General features: G+C 35.5%; 1 protein-coding gene across 2 annotated transcripts in view; it reads left to right on the forward strand.

Annotated features, from left to right (window-relative positions):
* The window catches only part of LOC130665941 (uncharacterized), a 137,279-nt gene that overhangs the window by 12,346 nt on the left and 97,896 nt on the right, over nt 1-27,037 (forward strand). The window lies entirely within an intron of this gene.

The raw sequence follows: 27,037 nt of genomic DNA on the forward strand, positions 1-27,037 counted from the left end.
CCGCGGGCCTGTAATTTTATTTCTTTATCGAGGGGACGTGGTCGGGGCTTCACACTTTACAGTCACGCCATTGCCATTCGATGTTAAAACGTCGCCGGACAACCGTCCAAAATAAGAATAAAAAAAAAACACGAAAATAAACCGAGTCCAAAAAGGGTATCATAATAATAATGATGATGATGATTCAGAGCTCAATTGATATGAGCTATCGAGAAAGTTTTATCGTACCGCGGAAATTCAAGGCGTGAAAGTTTCGAGCCTATGACTATTGACACGACATCAAATGTATACGTATATTAGTAACAGGGTCGATATTCAATTTGCAATTTTGTCGCAATAACGTTTGCTTTTGACGTTATCGTCATATCCAAGGCCAAAGTTATTTAAATCTACCCGGGTCAAAAATAAAACTTGATTCAGACTCGCTTCACTTTATTTTCTTTTGAAGTTATCGATTTGCCGACGATTTTGTGATAAGATCTCGACTTTTTCGACTTAAATTAAATTTTTTTCATCTTAGTTTCAACTTATTTCAACTTATTTGTATTTTTTGATCTTAGTTTGAACTTTTTCGTCTTTGTTTCGAGCACGATAGTCATTCGCCTTACTTTCGCCTTAATATATAAAAATTTTTTCACCGTAGTTTTGATTTTTCGCCTTATAATTTCAGTCGAATAAGTCTAAACCAAGTCAATTTCGACTTGATCTTGACTTTTTTGTCTTGAAATTTCAGTCGAATAAGTCAAAACCAAGACAATTTCGATTTGATTTTAACTTTTTCGTCTTAAATCATGACTAAGTAAGCCAGTTAAGTCTAAACCAAGGCGAAAACTCAATGTATTTCATATCTCCGTAAAAAAAAGTGGAGTTTGTCTTATAAAAAACAGCTCCAAATTTCGACTTAGTAAGCTAAGTCTAAATCAAGTTTTATTTTTGACCCGGGAATCTATTTAAAAAATTTATTTTCATTGTATTTGTCTTTGTCTTGGCTGTATAATTAAATTAATAGTACATTAACCTCAGCTAAAAAACATAAATTTAATTGAGCATGTAGACTGAAGGCTGGACACTAGACTAGGAATTGACCGTCTCGGTACTGATTTCACGGATTCTTTATTTTCTCTTCCTCGTATTAAATCCTCAATCCAGCACAATGCTCATGCCAAGAGTACTCTAGTATAGAGTACTCTTACAACTCGCGGACCCATAAATGAATTAACTAACCACGTGCCTGAGTAGGTTAATAACTTTGCCCATATCAACAGCTCTTAGTGTTTTCACCATGGGCTAGGTGATGGTGGTCACTCCCGCTCTCTCCTCACATGAACACGTAAACCTCAACGTGCTGGTGATGGATAAAGACCGTGACTGCCAGGACGATCGCGAGTGATCAACGGCTAATGATGATGAACGCGGTATCCACAAAACGAATCCAGGCAAAGTGCCAGTAAACTCCGAGTACACATAACGGTCTCCTTAATACCCCATACTACTTGTTCTCTTTATTCGATACCGGGGAAAAGGCATCAGGAAATACTCGGATGATAAAATAATTTCGAGTCTCTCGTTTGGCAATTCTGAGGATGTATTCAAAACTTCAGCACCGCGGATTGAAAGGACGCGAGTGTGTATACCGAGGATTAAATTATATTTTTTATTCACCGATCGAATTAATAATCCGGCTATTCAACGGCGAGACGTATTCGAGTCAAAGCAAAGCTAAAATACCAGACAGATGAGCAAAAGACCTGAACGCTATGCCACCATCATCATCATCATCATAATCGCGCTCTCATTGATCGGTTCTCTCTCAGTCTCTCCGACTCTCTGGCGACTGAGGCAGATGAATTTGCACGTACCTCGTGTTATTATGAATTATATATTATGTATTACCTTGTTTATTTGTATATACATATATATAGATGAATGTTTTTTAGTGTGAATGGTTGTCGAGTAAGACAAGCAAGCTCGTTATTAGCCGTCGAGTCTCGCAATGCCGAGTAGGCTGAGAAGAAGCTGATAAAAAATGGAAGTCGATTCATCGAGTTGAACGTTAACGACTGCTCTTACGGTTATGCTGGACAAAAAGGACGATCTATCAAATTGTCACTGGGCTTTCTATTTCATAGTACCGCGCCTTGCCCAATAGCCATCAGTAATCTACTACAACGACCTGAATGCTTGTTGCTGTTGCTGTTGATGTTGTTGATGTTGTAGATCTTTGAGCACGGGATTTTATATTTTATTTTTATTTATATTCAGATTTTTTTTATGTATGTATGTTTGTATGTTGTCGAGTATGTAGCGTATTACTTGGACCGCCAACGTCGCGGTGACCGTGTATAAGCAGAGAGAAAGACCGTATTTTACTCTCGGCTACCAGATGCTATACACTCCGACAAAACGGGAGACAATCTCCAGCATTCGTTTATATTACGTTGGTTGGTTGGTTCGTTATTCGGAGTTAATAATGCCACGTGCCTACTTTCAAGATTAAGGAATTACTGTGTTTGACCAAGAAGAAAATAACCGAGCCACTAAACAACCAATTGGTCATTTCATCCGAGGGAATATTTTACTGGGGCTAAGACTAATAAGTATCTGCGTATGTGTGAGTGAGTGTGTGCTTGGGCGAATAGATGGACGGTTGTGTTGAATTTTAAGTCGTTTCCTTTTCCTCAATACGATTACTAGGCTGTCGTCATTACACCCTGAAAATAATGTACCAGAGGCAGAGCCACCGGTTACCAGCTGTTGGCTCCGGGACAATTGAGCGGTCAAATCTTCGTCAACTTGATGGGGTTATTATAGATATTAAGCTTAATGCCTGTTTACAGTGTTTAATAGCAATGACGTCGTGACAGAGGACTATTATTCAAAACAATATTTTTATGGGATTCTAAAAAAATATTTTTGTTTTTTTATTTTTAATAGTAAAATTGAATTATTGTTTTGGTAGCTTTCAAATGCTGGGAGTCAGTGGAATTGTTGTAGATAAATGAAAACAAAAATACCATCTGGCAGCTAGAGTAGTAAATATTTCTCAAAAAACGGAAATTGGTATTTTTATTTTTTTTATTTTTCTTCGAAGGTTTAGTCAAATTTTTTTTTAATATTGACGTCAGGATACAACTCAATTAATTTTTTTAACCCGTCAGTTTTTCGGTATACTTTACGCTCGTGATGAGAGTTTAACTCACGCTCAACGCTTATGTGCGTAGGCACCAAACAAATTTTAAGCAAGAAAATATTTTTCATAAATTACTTTATGTATTATAAGAATAATAAAAAATAAATAAATGATAATTGTAATTTATTTACGATTAATAAACGTAATTTAAACTTTAACGAATTCAACCGAATAACTCCGCACACCGCAGACTGCCGGAGGTATACGAGCAGTCACGAGAGTAACCGAACATAGAATTTTTTTACTTACGCCTTGACGCCCGTGATGAGGAAAATGCTCACGTTTTTTGAGCATAAAAAAAAATTTTTACAATTTCTATGGCAACCAAAAAAATTTTTTTTAAGTGGAATCTGAAAATATATGAAACTATTCAAAGATAGAAAAAAATTTCAACTATTCCATTTGAAAAAAAAAGTTGTTCATGTTCAAAATCGAGCGTGAGCAAAATGCTCATAACGGAAGTGCTGACGAATTAAAAGAAGATTTTTCTTCAAATTATAACTCAAAGAAAATGAGTTTGAATGCAGCAGAAATCAGACAAATTTAAAATTATAAATAAATAGAGTAAATAATTAAAAAAATAATATTTGCAAAAAATGGACTCATTAGTTTCAAAATTTTTTAAATGCGTATTATTTAAAAATTTTATTTTATTAATTATTTACTCTATTTATTAATAATTAAAAATTTGTTTAATGTCCGCTTCATTCACACTCATATAAAAAATCATATTTTTGACTTTGATAGCCAATAACATGAATTAGCTGTCATAAAAAAATTAAAAATATTGTGAAGCTTTCAAATATTCAAATTTCTGTATTCTAATTTTTTATTCATAATTGAAAAACTCTAAGCATTACTCAATTTTTTATTACGACTGAAACCATAAAAAGAATTTTCTATTTCAATAAAAAAGTTTAATGATCAATAATTTATTTGATCGGTAGTTGAATCATAAATGAAAAAAACTAACATAAATTATCCAAATCAATACATAAATAATAATTATGATGCCTCAGAATAATAAGAATATTCTTGCGTGAAAGTAGATCGATTACATATACGATCAGTACGGCGTGAGAATGTAAACGTTGTATAGATCGACGAGTGCCGGATGAACCTGGATCTCGAGAGATCACTGACAATTATCGTTAACAATTATCCAACTATTAATTACAAATTGATTGACGTCGGCAGTAAGGTGGATTTTATAACCGATCCACAGCATCGCCGTGCATTATCATTTATCACATAGTACAGAACGAGATGCCTGTACCGATGGCAATAAAAAAAATAAAACAAAAAATATAAATTAACGAGTCACGCGATGGGAATTGAATCTTTTGCAATCGGGTATTTTCCGTGTGTCAAAACCCCGCGTTCCGTTGATACTCCTGTTAACTTTTTTTCACCTTTTGTTTTATTATCATTATTACTTTATATTTATTATTTTTTTTTTTTATTGTGTATCCCTTGACACAAAAGAGCTGCGAAAAAGTAACGCAACGTATTACCAGTGAGTACGGAGCGAAAACATCTGCGCCCTTAATTATTTTACGGATTTAGTAGATCGTTATGGCTTGTAAAATTACTGGCAATTTCACGCCTCTAAACTTATTTTATCCCCACAACCTATCGGTTTCCATCGCATCGCATCACATCACACCGGCTTCCTTCAACGCGGCTTATTCAACTCTTTAGTCCTCGTTCTCGCTCTCGGTCTTCCCTCTTGTCCTTCTCCTTCTCACTAAAAGAGCGACTGGCCATGGGCACACTGAGGCCCGAACTCAAACTCAAACTCAAACCCAAACCCAAGCCCTTATTGGGCCCGGGCAAATTAATGGGCACCTTGTTTACGACTGGATCCGACCGCGGTCTGCACGGTGGACATGGAATCGCGTCGCGAATCCACTTGAGGACGACTGATAATAAGATTTAGCAGTAAGATGGATCGAGGCCTTACCTCGGAACGACCCAACTTGAACTTGTTTCGGTGAAACTTTTTATTTTATTAACTCAGTCGGGTTGTAAGACATTTTAGCATCCGCGGTCGTACAATAACCGACCGTTATCCGTAAGTATTCTTTAGGCCTCTTCGCGATTATTAGTTCCACCTTTTCTCTGCTTCTCTTGCATTAGTATATAGGCAGAATAAAGTATTAAGTGTATACTGTGTACAAGAGTTCGTCTCACTACCGTAAGCGATATAACGAGGGCCCTCTCGACCCAGGTAGCCGATGACTACTCGTTCGTTTCACGCCCGATTTCATTTTTCATCTTACATATCCTCACTCCTCACTATTTATCTCCACGAGATCCATACCCACTACATCATATTATGCACGGTATTATTTTTTAATTACTTTTACAATCTATTATTTATTTTTAAAAAACTATCGATTGACTGCAGGCGATTCTTCGGACTTCCTGGTGATCAAATTTTATAGAGTAGACTAGTGATGTCAGGCTGAGAAATTATCGGACAGTTGACGTCAATTGACCACCGGTCATTTTTTAAATTTAATGCCGAAAAATCACCGAAATTTTTTGACGTCAATTGACAATAAATTGTCATCATTTTTTTTCACCTGGAATTTAGTCGCCCAATCAATCGATGACAGTTTCAAAATATATTTTTATACTTTATGACTCGAACAATTTTTGATCCTTACAAATTTTGATCTCTGGAGGTCAAAACTCCTCATAATTATTTTTTCAACAGCAAGTAATTAAAAAATAAAAGCTAAAATCTCGAGTAAAGACAATGAGACTACTGGATACATTAAACGTGCAAGTTGTATATAAGAATCACTGTAATTTAATAAATTGCGCTAGCTCCCGGGGCAAATTGTAGCATAATCATTCATTAGTAGGTCGTGACTCGGCGTCGAGTACTCGCCGGGATCGTGATGCTTACCGACACATCGATGGCCCCGACTTTTCTACCCAGTCTTTTCATCATCATCATCCTCATCCTCATCACCATCACCATCATCATTATCATCATCGTCAGAACAAGTCCGCAATAGTTTATATGTGTCTCATTCATCGTATGCGCATTATTTTTTTAATCATAAAAATGTCCATAATAAATAATAGGATCAGCGAGTACGCGGAGTCGCTCGGTTATTGCTCACCATAGAAATCCAAAGGGTCAACGATAATTTACCTTTTATTAATCAGTAATTAAAATTGCCAATAAGCGATTACATTGATCGAAGTTTATGATAGTTTAGCCAATAATTCTGATGCTTACGAAACGTTGCTGCTGATTTCTGTTGCGATGCCTCAGTCCACTGGATACCGAGTACTCAGTACCAGGTACGTAGTGTTATGATGTCTGTTTTGAAACGAGAGTATTTAATTCTGAAATATGCAAAGCAGAGCAGAGGAGGCATCGCCAGCATCAGGATCAACTTGGCTGGATCACGTATCTGTAGATTACGATGATGACGGTTGTAATGGAGGCTTATGCAGCGTAGATCGATTAAATCTCGATCGAAAATAAATACTGCGAACTCTGTAAGCACGGGCTCGCAATTAACTCCGCTAATTTACCCGCAATTAGCCGCTACGGGGTAATGAAGTTATCGCTTTGGGATTCGTGTCCCCGATTACACGGCATTTACTTGAAATCGCGTGTGTCCCGCTAAGAGGTAAAGAGTAAATGCATGTGTACTTTGCTTAACGTTACGTACAGTGTTACTACAGCACGACGATGACAAAGCGTGTACTTAAAAAGTAAAAAAAAGATTTTAAAAATTGGAATAATGTAATATAAGGGATAGCACGGTGTCGTTAGGTGGGTGATTAACGGCACACGCTTCTTACCTAACGGCTTATCTCAATTGTTAACATGAAAAGTTGTTACTGAGTGTCACGCCTCTGTGTTTGTTCGATAAAATACTATATACTCGGCTCTTTTACACATTTGTTACCTTGTTTATTTTATTTTCTTTAAAAAAAAAAAAAAAATCGTTTAAATACTCCTATTTACTTGCTTGTTAACTGTTTTATTTTCTGTTTTTTATGTTTTTTTTTAATTTAAAAATTTAATGAACTTTTTAGTAGAACAGTACTAAAGTTAATTTTAATTGTAATTTATTTACTGCTGTAATGCAGACGTTAAAAATAAATAAAACATTTTGGCATTGACTTAAAATTTTTAAAAAAGTCATTGGAAGAGTAAATTTTTTTTTTCATTAAATATCCATTAAAAAATTTTATGATCAATAATGAAATGGAGTAAATTTTATGATACTGAAGTTAGCAGACGTCTAATAATTTTTTGATTTTTTTTTAGACGACAAAATCATAAAAAAAAAATTGCACCTGTAGTTTTTTAAATTTTCTACATGTGCATATTTTTATTTTATTTTTCTGCAATTGATTTGTTGAAAAACAAAAATTAAAAAATTTTTAAATATCTGCTAACTTCAGGATCATTAAATTTTTAAATCATTTTTGATTTTTTTTTTTTTCAATTTAAATTCCTCATATTTTTAAAAGTAAGAATGAAACTTTGAAAGTAAATTAAATGAAAAAAATTTAAATTGGCTTCGGTAAATCTCATTGACAATCAATGAAATAAATCATAGAGTAATTTTTCATCGTAATATCAGAGTAGAATAAAATAATTAATTAAACTCGATCACATTGTTGCTGACTTCACCCACCTCGGTATCCCTTGCACAATAAAATATCTCTTTGTGCAGCACCAGAGCTAACCGATGCCAGCAATAGTCTATAGATATTTTAAGTACAGCAAACAAACATGTGCCTTGGGGTCACTTCTAATCAAACTCCTAACGAGTGATCGCCCACATGGGCGTGGTGCTGACTTGCTCCTCGACGCACCTTTGATAACAATAATCCCAGCTCGAAATGTAACGCTCCACTCGGACACTAAACGAACGAGCCTCTACTCTCTACTCTCCTCAAAAAAAAAAAAAAAAAAAAATATATATTTATATATAATAAACAAAAAAAATATCGCCGGGAGTAATTCATTCCCCGCGTCCACGCATAAATATCGCACATCCATACATCCATGGATCCTCACACACAAACGTCCATATAAAGACTCGATATGTGATTTATCATTCTCGCGCGATCGCCATCGTCCGCGAACAAAGAATAATAACAACAGCACTAAGTAACAATACAGGAAAAATAATAAAAAACAGCAACAATTTCTCACCAAGGGATCGATAATTTATTCATTTTTAATTCCGCCTCAATTCTCATATTTGCTGTTATTTTTATTGTTTTATTACAAAAATTGGCAGCACTAAGTACAAGTATTTATCGCGTTGCATGGATCCCGCGATATCGAGTTAAAACGGTACTGGAACCTACGCGATTCCGCGTGAGCTCGTCACGATGCTAAAAAACTCGATGATCTTTCAAGCTCGCGAGTCCTTACCTTACATTAGCCCGCAATAGTTTCATTCGTGCTGGGAGTTTGTTACAGCCCTCGGGGATTTACATCAGCAGGTGTACCAGAACTATGTATGTATAAGTAATATATATATATAAATATATATTACTGAGTTTACCCCGAACCGCGGAGGCGTGGCTCCTCCAGTAAAGAAAATAAATCGGACAGCTACGAACCGTGAAACCGCGGAACTATGAGACCTTTTGTCTATTTTATAGTGACTCGAGCCCCATCTACAGCTCAGCTAACGATTATGTTGATCGCTGTCATAGCAGTTACAAATGTGCGTTGATCTTATGTATATATATATATGCAGATACAGATAGATATGAATAATAACCCGTGGATTTAAAATATAATTAGAGGCAAAGGCATACAGATATTTATTATTTATAAGCCTTTTAAATATTATGCAACGGCCACATCATATTGTCGAACCACACAGAGAGTTGAGATTATATCTTTACGATTACTGATTACTGATCGCGTGGGAATTACTCTATCGGTTACCTTTCGACTCGCGAATGCCGGGAAAAATTTCGTCGAAAATATAAAAATAAATAGACATGAGGAAGTGAGGGACTAGGAAGAGACGCGGTGCAGATGGACGAGAGTCTGGGCTGGGTTAATTGCAGTCAGAGTCGGAGCACGCAATTAGGTGCCGGCTTGGACATCTGGGCTGATTTCAGGGAGGGGAGAGAGAGTTAGAGGATTTATGCAAAGAAAGATTGAGAGAAACGAGTCTGAGGCTCTTCCGCGGCTCGTCGGGGATAATTACCACATTGGAATCGACCGTCATACGTTGCCTTGTATCGAGACTTGCTCATCAGGTAAAATGTAGACTGCCGAGCATGCGTGTCCACTTAGCGAGCTCACCGGTTTTCACTTTTTATTTATTTTTTAACTTTTATCACCTCAGTCCCAACTTCTTTGTCTGCTCGTCATTTTCGACTTGAGATTTATGACCCTACATAATTCTATCATATATGTGTATGTATATAGTATCCTTTTTTGTATCGTAGAGGGAGAAAAGAATTTTTTTTAATAAAAATTTTGTTTCTAAATATTTTCAAAATTCTGACATCTTAAAATTAATTGATGATGATTTAAAAAAAAAATTCAAAATGTGTAGAATGGCCGATTTTTAGGTCACTAACTTAACGACAAATTTTGAAAGGAATTATTTTTTTTTTTTTTCTATTAAAATTTAAAATTTCCGGGACTTAGTTTTTATTTATTTACCCAAGTATTTTAAGTATTTTGTTAAATTTAGTTTAGTGTTTGCTCAACTACTTAGATCGTAAACCGAAATCGGTGAACTAAACGGAAGGAGAATTTTTCGTCGCCGGTGCAATTAACACCTCAGCGGCATGGCGCGCATACCTTTTGCCCCCTCATTCTCAATTTTCCTGAATCGATTTTTCCTAAAAAAAAAATCTCTCAGAGAGCTCGGAAACATTATTACTTGTAAATTTTTGAGTTCTTCGAGCTCAAAAATTTGTTAGGCCGGTAAAACATACCTTCACTGAAAAATTATAATTTTTGTCCGACGATATCTTTGGATAGTATGAACCGATTTGAAAGTTCTTGGTGGCAATTGAAAGGGATCAACAAGACTTAAAACTGATTACATTTTGAGGTGAATCGGGCAAGTGGTTTATAAATTATACGCAAAAAACCAAAAACAAAAAAAAATTTTCAATTTGTATTCTTCGAATAATTCGTAAACTACATGACCGATCTCCCCCAAAATCTAGTCAATTCTAAGTTTTGGTTAGCCCTTTCGATTGTCACCAAGTAGGTTCAAATCGGTTAATTCGTTCCAAAAATATCGTCGGACAAAAAAAGTTTACACACACTCACATCCACCCGGAAATAGTCAGAATAGCTTCCTAGGACCTCAAAACGTCGACATCTGATGAAAACTCGAAACCAATAACTTCCCATTTTTTGAAAATTTGAAATTCTTAGCGGGAAATTTAAAAAATAAAAATAATTTACGACAATAATAATAAATAAATAAAAAATAACAACAGTTTAAATACAAAACTCATGTGTGATCACGCGACGTAGTATCGTTCAAGTTTTTTTTATAAAACCACCCTGTCCTCCATCCTCACACTGGCAACATATTAGCGGTGGGAGCTCACCAGCTGGGGATTCACGATAGTCAAAATCGACTCATGCGTCATGTATATAATACATCACGTGCACTCTTATCAATCCACGTGTCGACATTGTTCATACGTTTTTAAATAATTGTACATAAATTTACAGTCACACGCAAATAAACGGTATCCATTTTTTTTATTTATCTTTTTTTTTTTATTACTGTTGTAATAAGCGGGGCAAAAAATTCGATAATCGGATTGAAATTAATGAGTCGTTATTCGAAATTATTAAAAATAAAATGAATGGCGAGTGGAAAACAATTGATCAGTTAATAATTAACGTCGACATTGGCCTCATCGTAAGGTAATGTCTCAATTAACCATGAGAAAATAATCTTACAATCTTAAGGCGTAAACTCTGCGTTATAAAGCAACACACGTCGCTATACTACGAGAAATAATATAATATATAATATTAAAGGTACGATGCGTTTTAATGTATCGCGTAGGCAAACCCCTAGAAGGGCGATCCTTAGATCCAATAAGACAAGACCGATGAGACAGCTGTGGGTGGACGTAGATTGCGAGCTGCCATCGCCTTCAAACCAGTCTCAGGCTAAAAAAATTAAATGAGAATAAATTTTATTTTTTTATACATATATTAACAAAAAGAGACGTGGAACGCAAAATGGGGTCAAATGGACCGTTTCAAAATTTGCCTCCAACCAAAAATTATTCATTTCCAATTTCTCATCTTTTTTTTGTAAATTAAGTGGGTCCATTTTTACCTCCCATTTTATTTAATTAAAATTTTTGAGAGGATTTTTCCGGCGAAACTATCAGTCGTATCAAAAAATATCATAGAAACATTTTTGTAGATAATTTTATTCCTTACAAATTGTTACGAATAAAGTTTTTCGAAATTCTGCGTTGTTTTCAAGTTGTATCCATTTCAATGTCAAGCTCTTGAAAAAATAAGATTTCTGATTAATTTTAAGAGCTTGACATCGAAATGAAAATAAATTGAAAACAATGCGGAATTTCGAAAAATTTTATTCGTAATAATTTGTAAGGAATAAAATTACCTACAAAAAAGTTTCTATGACATTTTGTAATAAGACTGATAGTTTCGCCGGAAAAGTGAAAAGATCTCAAAATTTACTATAAATTTGACTTGAAACTTAAATAACTTTTGAACAGTGGGATTTATCAAAAAATGATAAGAGACTTTTTTTGTAGAGCGTTCAATTTCCTACACAAAGTTTCATTGCGCATAGAAATCCGTTGAGTGGTCTGTAAGCTAGAAAATTCTAAAAAAAAAAAAAAATTTTTCCTATGTTATTTAAATGGAAAATAGACAAATGGATTGAGGCAAACCTTAATATTATTATTAAGAGCTCGGATTTGCACCAAAATCTTTATTTTCAGGTATACTTTCAATTTTTGAATACAAAAAAAAAATTTGTTTTTTCTGAAACACCCTAGTATTCACCCTCCATCTTATTCAAAATATATATAAATATATGAAAAAAATTCAAATAAAATTAAAGCCTGCGATCGCGACAATGGGCCGGTTAAACTTCTGACCTCCATTACGTCACAGATATACTTGGATAAAAATAATAACTCGTCAGTAAATAATTACTAATAATTAATAACGCAAAGGATATATATATATACAAGTCCGTACTTGAAACAATACAATTAACTCGACGTATTTTTGAAGCCATCTTTGTTCAATCGGCAGTTATGATTCATAGATTAATACACGCTGTAGCTTCTCCACAAGAACACGGGCAGGAATATAAATATAAATATAAATATGAATACGAATATGAATACTTAAATTAATAGCCTGTCGACGCTCGCATGCGCAAATAAATACATCTATAAATATGAATATAAATTAGCAGTGCACTTGTTTGCGACGGTCTTTATAATTAACCAGAATCAAACGAGTCACTTTATTTATATGCGCAGGTACATTATAAAAAAGAACCAAAAACGACACAAGTGTTCGATGAAAACGAATACAACCGGAACAAAAAACCTTCATATATGTTCGTACGTCTAAATTGAAATAAATATATAATATTATTACGGTTTGTTAAATTGAATTGAAAAGACGATTGGGAGAGCGAGATCGGCCAAGTGTGCGATTCGTCGAAATCAAACCGCGGCTATTACTTATCTGCGATCTTCTATTAACCTTTAGTAACAAAACGCCGTTGTGAGTGTGACGCAATAATAGTAAAGCTTGAGAATTACTCGTAGGTAACTAGTACTAGTTAAGTAAAAGCAATTCTACATACATACATACATCCATACGTTGATAGTAAATTAGTGGTGGTACAGATACAGATGGTAGAGTACAAGAGCTAAAACTAAACGAGAATGAGATCTAAAGTCTGTGGGATCGATCAGCTGTTTCACGTAATTACACATACCTATCTCAACGGATTGTGATTTATTGTTTACTCGATTGCTCTACACGCTTGCTGGCAATGGCTCGCGCTAAACAAAACAATGCTATCATGTTTGGTGAGGCGATGAGTAATTATATATGATTGAGAGCGAAAGCCTTTTAATACGCTGACTAAATATATATATACATATATCTTCATACACAATACCTTACATACATATTTTTATTTACCTGGCTATCATGATCTACTTGGAATTAAAATTCACTTCGCGTTCCACGTGTTGACTCTAATAATAATAATGATAAATTATTTAAATAAAAAACCATACACAAGAGGTAGATAATTAAAAATATGTCGTACAAGCAAATTAGTTGGGCAGTTATTGCTGGTGGTTGCTGAGAGTATTGATATTAACGCAGGTGCTCACCTTCGTATCATATCATATTATATATAAAAATGTGTAATGGTTTGTTTAAATTGAATTTCTTGAGTCTATTATGCTGGTGATTGAAAATGTGTGTTAAAAAAACGGTACGACATGTGCCGAACGGTATATCTTTGGTGGGTTACTGCTGTTTTACAGCGACATGCCGTCATATAGTAATGACGATCATAAAACAAGTATTTTATATACATTTATATATATGACAATTTATACAAGAGCATGAACATTTAATACCAATTACCGTGACATCCGGATCCCTGACTCGTCATGCCGATTTACGAGCTGACTCTAGAACCGGAGACCCAATTCGAGTGCTGAGAGCTCACGAATTTACGATCTTGTGATTCTGTCGAGCTACGATTTTTCCCAGGTGTATCGAGGGCTTTTACTGTGGGAAGTAAGTCGCAGGTTACTGGTTACTGTGACTAGTGTCTTTTACTCACATATTAATTTATCTAGACTCAGAGCTGAAAGTGATCGATAGGCAACTTAAGACATTCGCCGCACGCCCGTATAATTTATTTTTCACGGTTCTAATTACTTTGTAAAACTGCTCTGATGACAGTTATTTAGATAATTATGGGTCACTTCAGTTATTATTTGCTGTAATAATTTAGTGATCGGTTTGGTAGCAGGAGTGGGATGCGTGACGATAGGGCGTATCGGTCTCGTTTGGTTTCCGTGGCACTTTGGCACCTGCAGCTGCGTTATAAAACGTCATCGGAGCATAATGTGTGTAAAGAAGCGATGAGAAATAAAAGTGAATTTTAAAAAATGCAGCAGACAAAGTAGCAGCCAGCATCAACACTACGCACCTGTCATCTTTCACGCCCTAAGAATAACAATTGCGGTTGACCCAGGATAGTTCTGCCGGACGGTGCTCGATTCCTTGGCAACTAAATTCTCTACATAACACTCTCTCAATATTTTAAATTATTAAAATAAGTGTGACTACTGATGACTCATGAAAAAAATAGATCGCTGAGATATTTATTTATTTATTCACACTACAAATGTCTCTGGCCAGAGTTAGGTCCTTGAGAAATCTCGCGGGTAGGTCTTTATTGAAAAAAATAAAAAAAAGAAGAAGAAGAAGCTTGTGGCTATTCTTTTTCTTCTAGTATTTACACTGCAAACCCTAAATAAAGATACCACCATAGTGTTTTGTCGACTTATGTTGGTTTTGATGGCTGCCGTTGGTGTATATCCCGGGCGATGGCGAATCTGCGCGACCTGGAGGTGAGAAAATCAACTTCTGTCCTCTTGTCTGTCTTGTGGATTGGGCCCAGGCGTGAGACACTGTGGATTCCGTCATGAGGATTTTATTTGTGGAGCAAACAGAAAAAGGTCAAGGCGATACAAAGAATTCGCCCGGAGCTGGATGATGTTTTAATATTTTAATATTTGCCCTCTGGCATTTCTTTCAATGGAAGACAAAAATTGTGTTAACTGGCAACTGTTTACATCAATCTGTTTGACTTAGATTCTTGGATTCTTTTCAATACGTTTACATATTTATTATATATAATATTGAGTGAAAGCTAAAGGCTGACTAGATATGGCGGGTGGATGACAAATCCGAGTGAGCATCTGTCTAAAATTATTTACCCGGGGATGGAAGGGCTTCGGCGAAGGTGTGCGCTGCTATTGATAATATCTCCATGTCAGTGGAGTCCGAGTATCCTGGACTTTTGACTGCATCAGTCTGCAGTGAAGAGCTCCTAGCATATTCCAGTTAGCAGACGCAGGAGTGTGAGCGAGAGAGATTAGCCGGTGTAGATGTGTAGGACGTCGTTGTCGAGGTATTAACGATCCAGCAGTGTCACTGGTGTGCTGAGAGGAGAGTCAGCCTGCTACCAAGTACTGTCGAGTAGCCACTCGAAAGAGCTGGGTGGGCTAATTAGTGAGGTTGCCTAGCAACCAGATATATGCACAGTACACCGATTTATACGAGACGCCATTTCTGTATATCACTCGACCTCTAAACTCGATTGCCCATTCAACAACACAATTACACCATAAATCTATTTTATTTTATTTCAATTAGGGGAAGGGGGGAGGGGGCAAAACGGGATAGGCCGGCAAAATGGGATACCCTCAAAATTTCGTCAAAATTTTGTTTTTCTCGAAAAACTTTCGAAAATGGTCAAAAATGACATCTAGTATCATTTTACACTATTAAAAGCTAAAAAAAACATTTTTATATTTTTTGCGAAAAGTATAATATTGGCGCCAATTTCAAATTTTGAAAAGAAATAACAAGGAAAAACTTCGTTAAAAATATGTTGAAATAAATTTTATTACTTACATCAATTTAGAAAGACATTATTACATCAATTTTATTCACTTGAAAAAAAAAAAACAAATTTACTTTTTTTTGGGGTATCCCATTTTGCCCGCAAAAAATAAAATTTTTTTTTCTGATGGCAGTCCAAAATTCGTTATATTTATTTCAAATAGAATCAAAATGAAGCCAATTTACGATATTTATGTCCCTAAAAACTAAATTTTTTGTTAAGTATCCCGTTTTGCCCCCCCCCCCCCCCTTCCCCTATTAGTGTCTCGGAGATTTTTTTTTCGGCTTGAATAGCTCAGATTTTTAGGCCCAGAGGAAGTGGAAACGTCATTTTACTGACAGACTTTTTGAAATTGCTACGACTTATCATTGTGGCTAACGAGTTCTCAACCTTCTTCACACAATCTGTCGAGTTTTTTTTCTAAATGTCTAATAATTGTTTTTTTTATCCAAGTCCTGAGTTTTTTTTATTTATCTCCTGATTCACGAAAATTTTTGGAACTCTGAAAGGTGACGGTCTAAATTTATGAACTTCCATCAACTTGAGGGTTCACTACGTCAGACTTTTCGATATCAGACTCATCTCCCAACTCATAAAAATTTTCCTAATTTTCCGTATTTCGAACTTTGAAGCCCGAGGCTCAGTTGTATTTCGCATTTCTGCACCTGACTAAAAATACCCTTAAAAAATTCAGTGTTGCCTCGAATAATTGATATTCAAAACTACAAAATATCTAGATCATTAAGCGTCTAAAAAAATTCCCCGTTAACTGAAACGTCCTTTCAAGGTTTCAATGCCACCAAAATCGCCGAAAAACCAAAAATATTTGGAAGTATTTTTTTTTTGAATAAAAAAGTAAAACCACAGTACGCTATATGACCAGGCAGATATCTCCCTGTCACCCTTTTGAAGACACAAAAAATAAAAAAGGGGCGAAAATGAGAACGAGAAGCAATCGTCTGTAATTTGTGTCCCAAACCGCCTTATATTCACTATAACTCGAGACCCCGAAATCATTGACGATACGTTCATTGTTATTTCATCGTACCACTTGTTATTCACAGCACTTTGTGGTCCTTGATCTTTAGATTCTTACATATTTTTTTATTTATTTATTATTGCTATCAAATGACGATGCAACGCCCAGACCAGAGACCAAAGAATAGGTGACTTGGAGACTCGAAAGAACTGTTGATGGACGTGTCACGGACATGTTTCAGAATCCAATCCCTTTTTTATAACGTCATCTTCAGTGGCACTTGAAAAGATACCTTTGAGAATATCACGATACTTTATTTCTATTAAAAAATACCTGAATAGTCGGTGTCACTCTGGTCTCTTGATGCTGACTCTTACTCTTACTCTTACTCTTCACTCTCACATATTTTATATATCAGAGTCAACTGCTATTCTATTCAGCCTACGATTTATTATTTAAACCAACAATATTTTTATTACGTTATATATTAATGATGTTTGTCATTACCGTCTGTTTGTCTTTTGTCATTTATACGCAAGTGTGTCAGATTTTATTAAACTGATATTCAAAAGCTAACATATCTAGTCATCTTAGTTAGTCTTGGTATATATATTTATTTTGTTAAGGTCATTTTAGATTTATTGTCGTGATTAAATGTCATTCAGTTTGTTTTGTTGCATTAAATGCTACAAAGGTGATATGACAATTTAACCATTTGACAATCGGCTTTCGTAATAAGGTCAAGTATTTTTTGAATGCTTATTTTGAAATTTTTTTTCAATTACCTTGACTTTTCTTACAGTTGTCATAGAATAATAAATTTCGTTATTAATTTTCATTTCGAAATAATTCATGCTGTTAAATTTCAAATTTATATTCGACTATTTCGTAGTCGAAAAAAAATTCCCGGGTCAAAAATAAAAATTGATTCCGGCTCGCTTCACCTTATTTTCTTTTGAAGTTATGGATTTGCCGACGATTTTTCGATAAGATCTCGACTCTTTCGAGTTAAATTAAATTTTTTTAAACTTTTTGACCCGGGTCGAAAAATTAGATCTGATTTTAGTTTAACTGGGCTGCATTTGGACTATTTGAACTAGTTGATCTATTTTTAAATTTTAATAAAAATTCTAAGCGGTTTTTGACCTAAAGACAATCGAAAGACTAAACAAAATAACACGCAGAAAAAGTCTAATTTTGATCTGAATAAAAGTAAAATAAGGCAAAATATTTTGAGAAACAAGTCTGATTCTGATCTAGAGGCGACCAAAACTAGACTAAAAATGATTGAAAACACTGGAAATAGTCTAAATAAGGAACAGTACGGGCAAAATTTGATTAAATTTTCCATGTTAATTAAATAAAAATAAAAAGTAGAATTTAATAGAAATGACTCAAATTTTCATTTTATTTAAAAACGATCAAATTTTTCGACTCAGGGAACTTTTTTCATCTAAATTTCAACTTATTTGTATTTTTTGATTTTGGTTTGATGTTATTTGTCTTCACTTCGAGCACGATAGTCATTCACTTTACTTTTGACTTACTAAATCAAATTGAAAAAAAGTTCATTATTCGCCTTATAATACATTCAAATTATTTCACCTTAGTTTTGACTTTTTCGCCTTATAATTTACGTCGAATAAGTCTAAGCCAAGTCAATTTCGACTTGATTTCAACTTTTTCGTCTTAAATCGTGACTAAGTAAGCCAGTTAAGTCTAAACCGAGGCGAAATCTCAATGTATTTCATATCTCCGTGAAGAAAAATCGAGTTTGTCTTGTGAAAAACGGCTTCAAATTTTGACTTGGTAAACTGTTTTATTTTTGGCCCGGGTTTTGATCAAAATTTAAATAAAAATCTTAACAAAATTATGATCCTGAAGTCAACAAACAGTTAAAAATTTTTGGATTTTTTTTCAATAACTCAGTTACATAAAAAAAAAATATGCACATGTAGAAAATTTAAAAAACTATACGTGTAATATTTTTTTTTATAATTTGTTGTTTTTAAAAAAAATCAAACGTCGGCTAACTTCAGTATCATAACAAAATTTCTATTTTAACAATGCAGTTATTTATTTATCGAGTAAAGATTTTGTTAATGTAAAAATCTAATTAAAAAGTGATTTATATAAAATAAATATTTCAAAAAATTTTTATATTTAACGATCTGCTATGTAGTTATTATATTAACAGCATGTGCTTACAGTGTGTTAATAAAAAGCAAAGGTAAAGCAGAATCCAGCCGATGGTGAATAAGAGTAGAGGAAGAGTAGAGGAATGTAAATGTAAGATGACTGGCCAGATGATTCCACATGTCGAGAGACACGATTAGAATAATCATAAAGAGGTAGATAGTGATTTAAAACGTTTAGAATAACAACTCGTTCTGTTTACCATAATGGGCACATAGTGGCGAAAAGATACCGGAGTCGAAAAATCCTCTGCTGAGGACTGAGAGACTAAACGAGAGGGAGGAGACTCGACCGAAGAGATTAAAGAAAGAGAGTCTGAGTTATTTAGCGACGCTGGGATCTCGCGTCCTTTCGCTAATGTCAACAGATTAGCCCCGGTAATGCTGAAATTACAACGTTCCCGGTCCTCACCAGCATCAGATACACTAAATTGTCTTCCTCTAAACTCTTTTTATTTCACTTTCTATCTCTTTTAATACACGGATATTATCTACACTCATCGTTGTCGTCATTCTCGTTTCCTCCGTCCCAGTCGCTTATATCGTAATACTCGTAATCGCGAACGAGAGCCTCGAAAACGGATTTTCGGTAATTCTAGGGTTAGAATCAAGCATTATATATCTATATCTATATACATATATATATTTATATACTCTCTTAGCCCTCTCGTCCAGACACACGAGAGGTCAAACGGGATTTACCCCATCATAGCGAGATTACACGAATTATTTTTGCGCGCAAAAAAATAAGGACGCGGATTTATGCCGGTTAATTTATAAAACTAAATTCAAATTAAAGGTTTTGATAAAATTTTCGAGTCAGTGTGACAATTAAAATTTTTTTTTTTATTATCAAATTTAATTTAAAAAAAAAATTGAAACTGGTTATTTTTGTAAATTGGACGTCAGAGACAGAAATTATTAGCTGGTTGATTCAGGACTAAAGTTCCAAAGGGTAATAACCCTCTTCTGCTTCCCTAGACATTCTTTATGCTGATTGGTTCCCTACTCTGGTGACTGCATCAACCGAAATTCGCAATGAATATAAATTCTCAGGTATAACAATTGAAAACAAAACAATGAACTAGTTGATAAAATTTATGAACAATAACAAATAGTTATTGTGTGTAACTAAATGAATAATTACTTTTATGATAAATTTTCAAATTATTTAATGATCTAACTTCTGCGGGTATGTAAAATAATATAAACTTATAGAAAGCATTATTCGTGATGTAATCAATGTTTCGGTGTTTATAACTTTGTTTTCATCTGCGAGAATAAATTAAAACAATTTCGTTATCGCGTAAAATGTTTGGCAATAGTTGAATCTAACCACTTGACCGTAAGAATTTTCACAAGTTAATTATTTAAATACGAGCATTTATTAGTTAAATTTTATCCCAGCAAATAATTCAACTAAAGTTGACTCCAACTAATTTTCATATGAAATTTTTTCAATCAATTTTCTATAAAAATATTGATACATTCGAATTAACCGGAAATTTTCTAATTATTCGTCACTTTTCGTGTTGTTTGAAAGTTTTCGAATAACTCGTCAATTATTTGAAAATTTTTTGGTTATTCGATTCGAATCTGAAAATTTGGATCAGCTCTCAAATATTTGATTTTTATTTAAAGATGAGCTTCATTTTTTAAAATAATTATCTCGCAAATTAGTGTCTGAATACTATTTTTTTCTATTTACCCATACAAAAAAAAAGAATCGGCCTATTACTGGGTCGTGAATGGCTGCCAATTTTCACGCATCGGCCGAAAATCGGCTAAATATCGGATGATAACAGTATGCCAAGCATGGCAGTCGCAAGCATTGGCCAATTGTGGGAACCACTCGATCAAACTGTTGGCCAACGAACGGCGGTTAATTGTGCACCGTTTTTATATGCAAAAAGATGGCTGCCAATGATTCACCATGCACGGGCCAGTATAGTTAGCCATTTATTGGCCAATCATTGCAAACCAGGCATCGGCCGATCTATGGGAAAATTTCGAAGCTCGGCGACTTTGAATGAAAAAGTATCACGATTTTAAGTCGTTCAAAAAAAAAATCCAAATTTTCGATTCAAGGCTCGAATAGTTTGATTCGATTCGATCCGAATAATTCCTAAGTTCATTTATCAATACTGTAGCCACTTGACGAAATTCATCAATCTCAAAAAAACACAAAATTCGGAAATCGATGAAAGAATGATAAGTCGTATGAATGACAAAGAAGACAGAATATCTCTAGGGAACGTCAAGGAGGTCGATCCATTGTCGACGTATCTACATATATATTCATATTCCCCTTAAAATAGTCTCTACATTTAATGCATAATCTATTACAGGCTTTTAACAATGCCAACCACAGCGACTCTACATCATATCAGGGCTCTCAGGGAATTACCATCTACCCTCATATTTCACAGATGTTTTTACGTCTGCGCACTATTTTTCGTTACACTAAAAGTATCTTCTTACTAATTAAGACATAAAACCACGACGTGCAAACTACAATCTTCCTCTTCCTTTCCCCCCGTCCTTTCTTTTTTAACTCGAGTCCCATAAAATATCTTTATTAAATAAATTTCCTAACTAAAAATTCCATAACTACGTCATCAGAGCCCAGAAAAAAATCCCCAGTCACTTTCCGTAATGCGATCTTTCCTTTTTATTCACTTATGTATGAACAGGGATCGCATCAGTAAAAGTTGGAGCATCACCGTACAACTATTAATCTATTGGCGGCACTCCAAGGCTATTGCACTTCCTATTCGATGATATACATATTCAGCATAGAGAGTACACACCATTATAGACCGAACACCGCTAACCGGAACGGGTAATTGCGCGAAAGAGCTTTCTCCCTCATTTAATCGATCAGAAAAAAAAACCTACGCTCTTTCCGTCTTCTGTATACTTCCGGTTTGTCAAATAGAAAAAAAACAGAGACAGTCAAACAAAAAAATTTTTACAAGACTCCGGTTTTCATAATTTATATAAATCATCAGAGCAATTGACCACTCGGGCAACGGGATTTAATGTCCATTAGCAGTTGGATCACATAATTGTATCAGATATCACGTAATTTTTTATTGCACCGTTAGCGCTGTTTCTGCAGAAACTTTAGCATTTTCCTCTTCTCTTTCTCTGACTAGTGGCAAGCTGAGTCACTTACTCTTGTGTTTGTACACAGCACGTCCGGTCGATCGTGCCAGTACATTCAACCCTTTTTATCAGAAACCCCCGAGTGGGGATGGGCTATGGGGTGAGCAGTAGCTCTCGGTCAGCCCCCAGTTGTTTGAAAGCTGACGGGATTGCTCGCTAAAGAACAATGGCGTATTCTTCCTTCTTAACGAGCTTCTATTCCATTCAACCAGCATTTAAATATCTTTAAGAAGTTCAAATGAAAATATGTACATTGTCAAAAGAGCGGTGTTAAAAATGGACTCATTTTAACTCCGCCCGGTGTTAAAATAAAATTACACCGGTGGAGGAGGAGTAATTCACCGGTGTTAAAGAAACCGGTGTTGAATCGGGGTAACCGATGTAAAAGCGGAGTAAAATCGGTGTAAAAGCGGGGTTAACGGTGTAAAATCGAGTAAAAATGGTGTAAAAGCGGGGTTAATGGTGTAAAAACGAAGTAATATCGGTGTAAAAGCGGGGTAACCGGTGTAAAAGCGGAGTAATACCGGTGTAAAAGCGGGGTTAACGGTGTAAAGGCGGGGTTAACGGTGTAAAAACGGGGTTAACGGTGTAAAAACGGAGTAAAATCGGTGTAAAGGCGGGGTAACCGGTGTAAATCGGAGTAAAAGCGGGTTAGCGGTGGAAAAGAGGGGTTATCGGTGTAAAAATGGGGTTAACGGTGTAAAAACGGAGTAAAATCGGTGTAAAGGCGGGGTAACCGGTGTAAAAGCGGGGTTAACGGTGTAAAAACGGAGTAATATCGGTGTAGAAGCGGGGTAACCGGTGTAAAAGCGGAGTAATACCGGTGTAAAAGCAGGGTAAACTGCGTCCGCTTGGAGTATTAATTTTAAAGATTATAAAACACCAAAAATGTCAGTTCTTTATGAAAATTAATAAAAAATATCATTTGTTTACAAGTATAGTGATCGAGTAAGTAAAAATATTCACAAAGTAAAATATTTTAACACCGGTAAAGAATATTTACACCGTCGGCGGTGTTATTTTAACACCGGCAATTTTTTTTAACACCGGTACAGAATATTTACACCGGTAGCGGCGTTATTTTCACACCGCTTTCGGTGTTGAAATTTAACACCGCCGATTTTAACACCTACACCGTTTGGACTTACTCCGGTGATTTTTTACAGTGTATTTATCATTATCACAGATAATATTTACTATCAAGTCATCTTTAAAAATAATAAACGATGAGCTTTCGGTAAATAATTATTTTGGACAATATTGATTTTTATTTGAAAGAAAAAAGCTGGTAAACTAGTCACGTTCGATTAACTTATGGGTAGATTTTGTGGACTAAGGGATCAACTTTAAGTACACTGTCTTCCCAAAGTTAAGTCCCATGGGAAGTCAATCAAGACGTCTATCGTGCTTTTGTGTCTGGTCCAGAGACCTGATGGACTGGACGTCATTCACGCTCCAAAAGTTAACTTGATAGATCTATTAATTACCCATCTCTGTAAATCAATTATATGCAAGATAAAAGTTAACTCGTTAACGTTATTTGATTAAAGTAACGATTTATTTTTTATTTTTCCATAATAATTACTAACATGCGTAATCTAATTAAAATAAACAGAGAATGTATTCCATTATCATCCCAGGTAAAATATTTAAATAGATACGTGTAAAATTTTATCAGGGAATAAAATTGAAACACGGTCGCAATTAATAGGATTCATGAACAAAAATCCTCAGAATGTACATACTTTCATACATTATTTGGTCGTAAAAAATTTTTGAAATTCACTGGGTCCATGGTAACAGCAACAGCTATCACAACAATAGCGATAACAATAATAATAATGATAATAGCAACAGTAGAAGAGAGAGGTTGATACACACACGATACACATGACGAAGCGTCGTCGCATACCGGCGCAATTTAATACAGGAGTATGGAATGAAACAACGCGGGCTTAATAACGAGGCACGAGCTGGTAAAAGTGGAATGAGAATCGCGACGACGACGGCAAGTCGATGGGGGTTGCTACTGTACAGAAGAGCCGTGATAGGAGCGAGAGCACTCGGGACTCGGATGGCGGAGGCTCGAGTTCGGGGGATGAAGCTATGAGACCAAGAGCAAGAGACGGAGGAGTCAGAGGTAGAGGCTCGACGATTGGCATTTAATTAGCGGCCGGATGACCGCCGCCTCTGGATCAATACGCCGCCCCCGGGGCCAGAGTGTGCAGGAGGCAGCAGCTTCTCTCAACCCTCTTCCCACCTCTTCCTTCTCCTACAACTTTTGCTTCTCATCCTCACCCGCAGTTGCTGCTTCTCTATCATAAAATTTGCTTTTTTAACAGTGTCGATTACTTTAACCCTTTGACTTCTTTATACTTCTTTCAAGTATTTATTTAACTTATTATTTATCATTCATTAGCATACTTTTTTTTACCATTCAAATAAACGTTTATTTTTCATTGACTTTTAGATTCAAAGTGAGGGAAATAATTTTTAAATTTTTAAAATAATTTGTGAAAAAAAATATTTTAATTGAGTGGCGAGAATTTTTTTATATCAATCAGGAGTCGGGAGTCAGGAGTCAGGAGTAAATTTAAAATTAGATGCTGTCGATGGTGAAATACAAGTTGAGGATAAAAAAAAACCAAGCGAACGTAACCGAATGGATTTTTGCTTGGCTGCACCTACCAAACCCTTTTCCCGTTCCACTGTTATACGCTACTACCACTTTTCTATACTCCACTACCCTCGTCGAGTGTTTTCTCGGTGCGCGTCCATTGCCGCGGACGTGGACTTGGACATGGACATGGACGTTGAGCGGCACACCAGCGTACAGAGTACACTGTACAGAGAAAAGAGAAAAAAGAAGACAGAAGATAGAGGATAGAGAGCATGCCAACCCTTGTAGAGAGCCTTCATGAACTGAACCTTCTGACCGGACCCCCGCGTGCCTGAAATATCCGGAAGCACTCGTGTAAAATAAATGGAGAGAGGCATGTTATAAAGCGACTTTTTCCTCCAGGATTTTTCATTTACTTTTTTTATTTTTTCATTTTTCCTGCAGACTGCTGCTGGTACTTTTTATTTTTTGCTGCATCGCAACATCCTTTGAGAATGCCAGTAGAATGCTACGGCCATTATATATAAATACGCAGACATATACGTCGACTGTTAGCTCGCGAGTTCCTTTGAAATTTAACTCAATTTTTTTCAATCAATTTTTCAGTCTTTGTTTATTCCGGATAACATTTAAGAGGCAAAAAATCCCTTTGGGTTTTTTCAGCTCCGGCGGGGGTTGCCCGGCAACGCTCAGAGAGTTGTTTTTTAAACAATGAGTGGGCATGAAATACGCGACTCGTTAACAATGTTCGCACTTGTTCCCGCCGGGGCTCTTTCTAGGTACAGTGTGCTGGTGCTGGTTGGATGGCTACTCTTGTTTCGTACTCGTATTCGGTAGATTCTTATATATTCCGGCTGCTCTCACATCATCTTGTTCTCGAGTCCGACTGGCGCGTATTTTCTCCACCCACCGAGTCTCGATCCGAGGCCCGCGGAGAAGTGGAGGGCCTTTCGGCGACCGCGACCTTTCACCCGAGATCCTGCAGAGATATTTTATTCCGTTGGATTTTTTACGACCCGATATATCACACATCGAGCGATTTCACCCTCTTTCTCTCTCTCGGACTCTCACTCTCAACCGTCCTTTTATTATCTTTATCGTATTCCTTTTTATACATATCCACGCCCCCTTCGTCTGTTGAGTTTCTTCCAATAATTTTTTAAATTTATAATTCACTTAAATTTATTATTATCCGTAAACTTTTTTTAAATAAAACAAATTCATTATTCATTTTATTATTTTTTTTTAATTTCCAATAGTCGTTAATAAAGTTTTTATTAAATAATTTTAAAAAAATGCTGCCAATGACTCATAAAAATAAATTTTACGGTAAAAGTGATACCAATCAGCCTAAACTCTTTTGAATAATTTAAAATATTTACCGAGAAAAAATGTCCCGTGTTAAGAAGCCATCAGCGGGTTACGTAAATCGCCTGGTAAACTTTTCCCTGAACTAAACTTAAACCGTCCATACATTACTATTTCCCACATCAGCAGTGTAGTCACCTGCACCCTCAAGTCCTCACAGCGAGTTCTCATAAATACCACCCCCGAGTCATCCCATTACTCTATTACGGGTGGAAATAACGGCCGCGAATCGACCCGAGCAAGGTGTGTCCATTACACGATGAAGAGTCAGCCTAGACAATAATATAAAAAACTATCGGTATATATATAAGACATCGACATATATATATATCTTACACGAAGGGATCGAGGTTCATCTGCTGTCGTCGACAACGACCCAATCGGAAATTGACGTCGCGCCCTTCCTTCCTTCCTTATAGTTACTGTAATATACTTACCGTAATAGTCACGAGACATTAATAAACTTCTATTCTAACGATACCTTTTTTATTAAATTACATTTTTCATTCCACTGATCTAGGTCCCTGTGAAAAAAAGGCCTTTAATCTCCCTCACGCTGTGAACGTCATAAAAACTTTCATTTCATTTTAAATTTTCTTTATACACTCGTGTCTTGCGATGACGATCTCTCGGATCATCCAGGATTGTGTTTATTCTCATGGAAGTCTCAACCCTTAGTTACCCCGGAAGCCTAAAAAGATTTAAACTTTATACTTTTTCTCCCACTGACTTTTTTTTACCGCAACCAGGACGACTCGGGCATCAGCACGAAAGGAAGACACTAAAAATTAACCTCAG

Source organism: Microplitis mediator, chromosome 1 (assembly GCF_029852145.1).
Source record: "Microplitis mediator isolate UGA2020A chromosome 1, iyMicMedi2.1, whole genome shotgun sequence".
Lineage (NCBI taxonomy): Eukaryota > Metazoa > Arthropoda > Insecta > Hymenoptera > Braconidae > Microplitis > Microplitis mediator.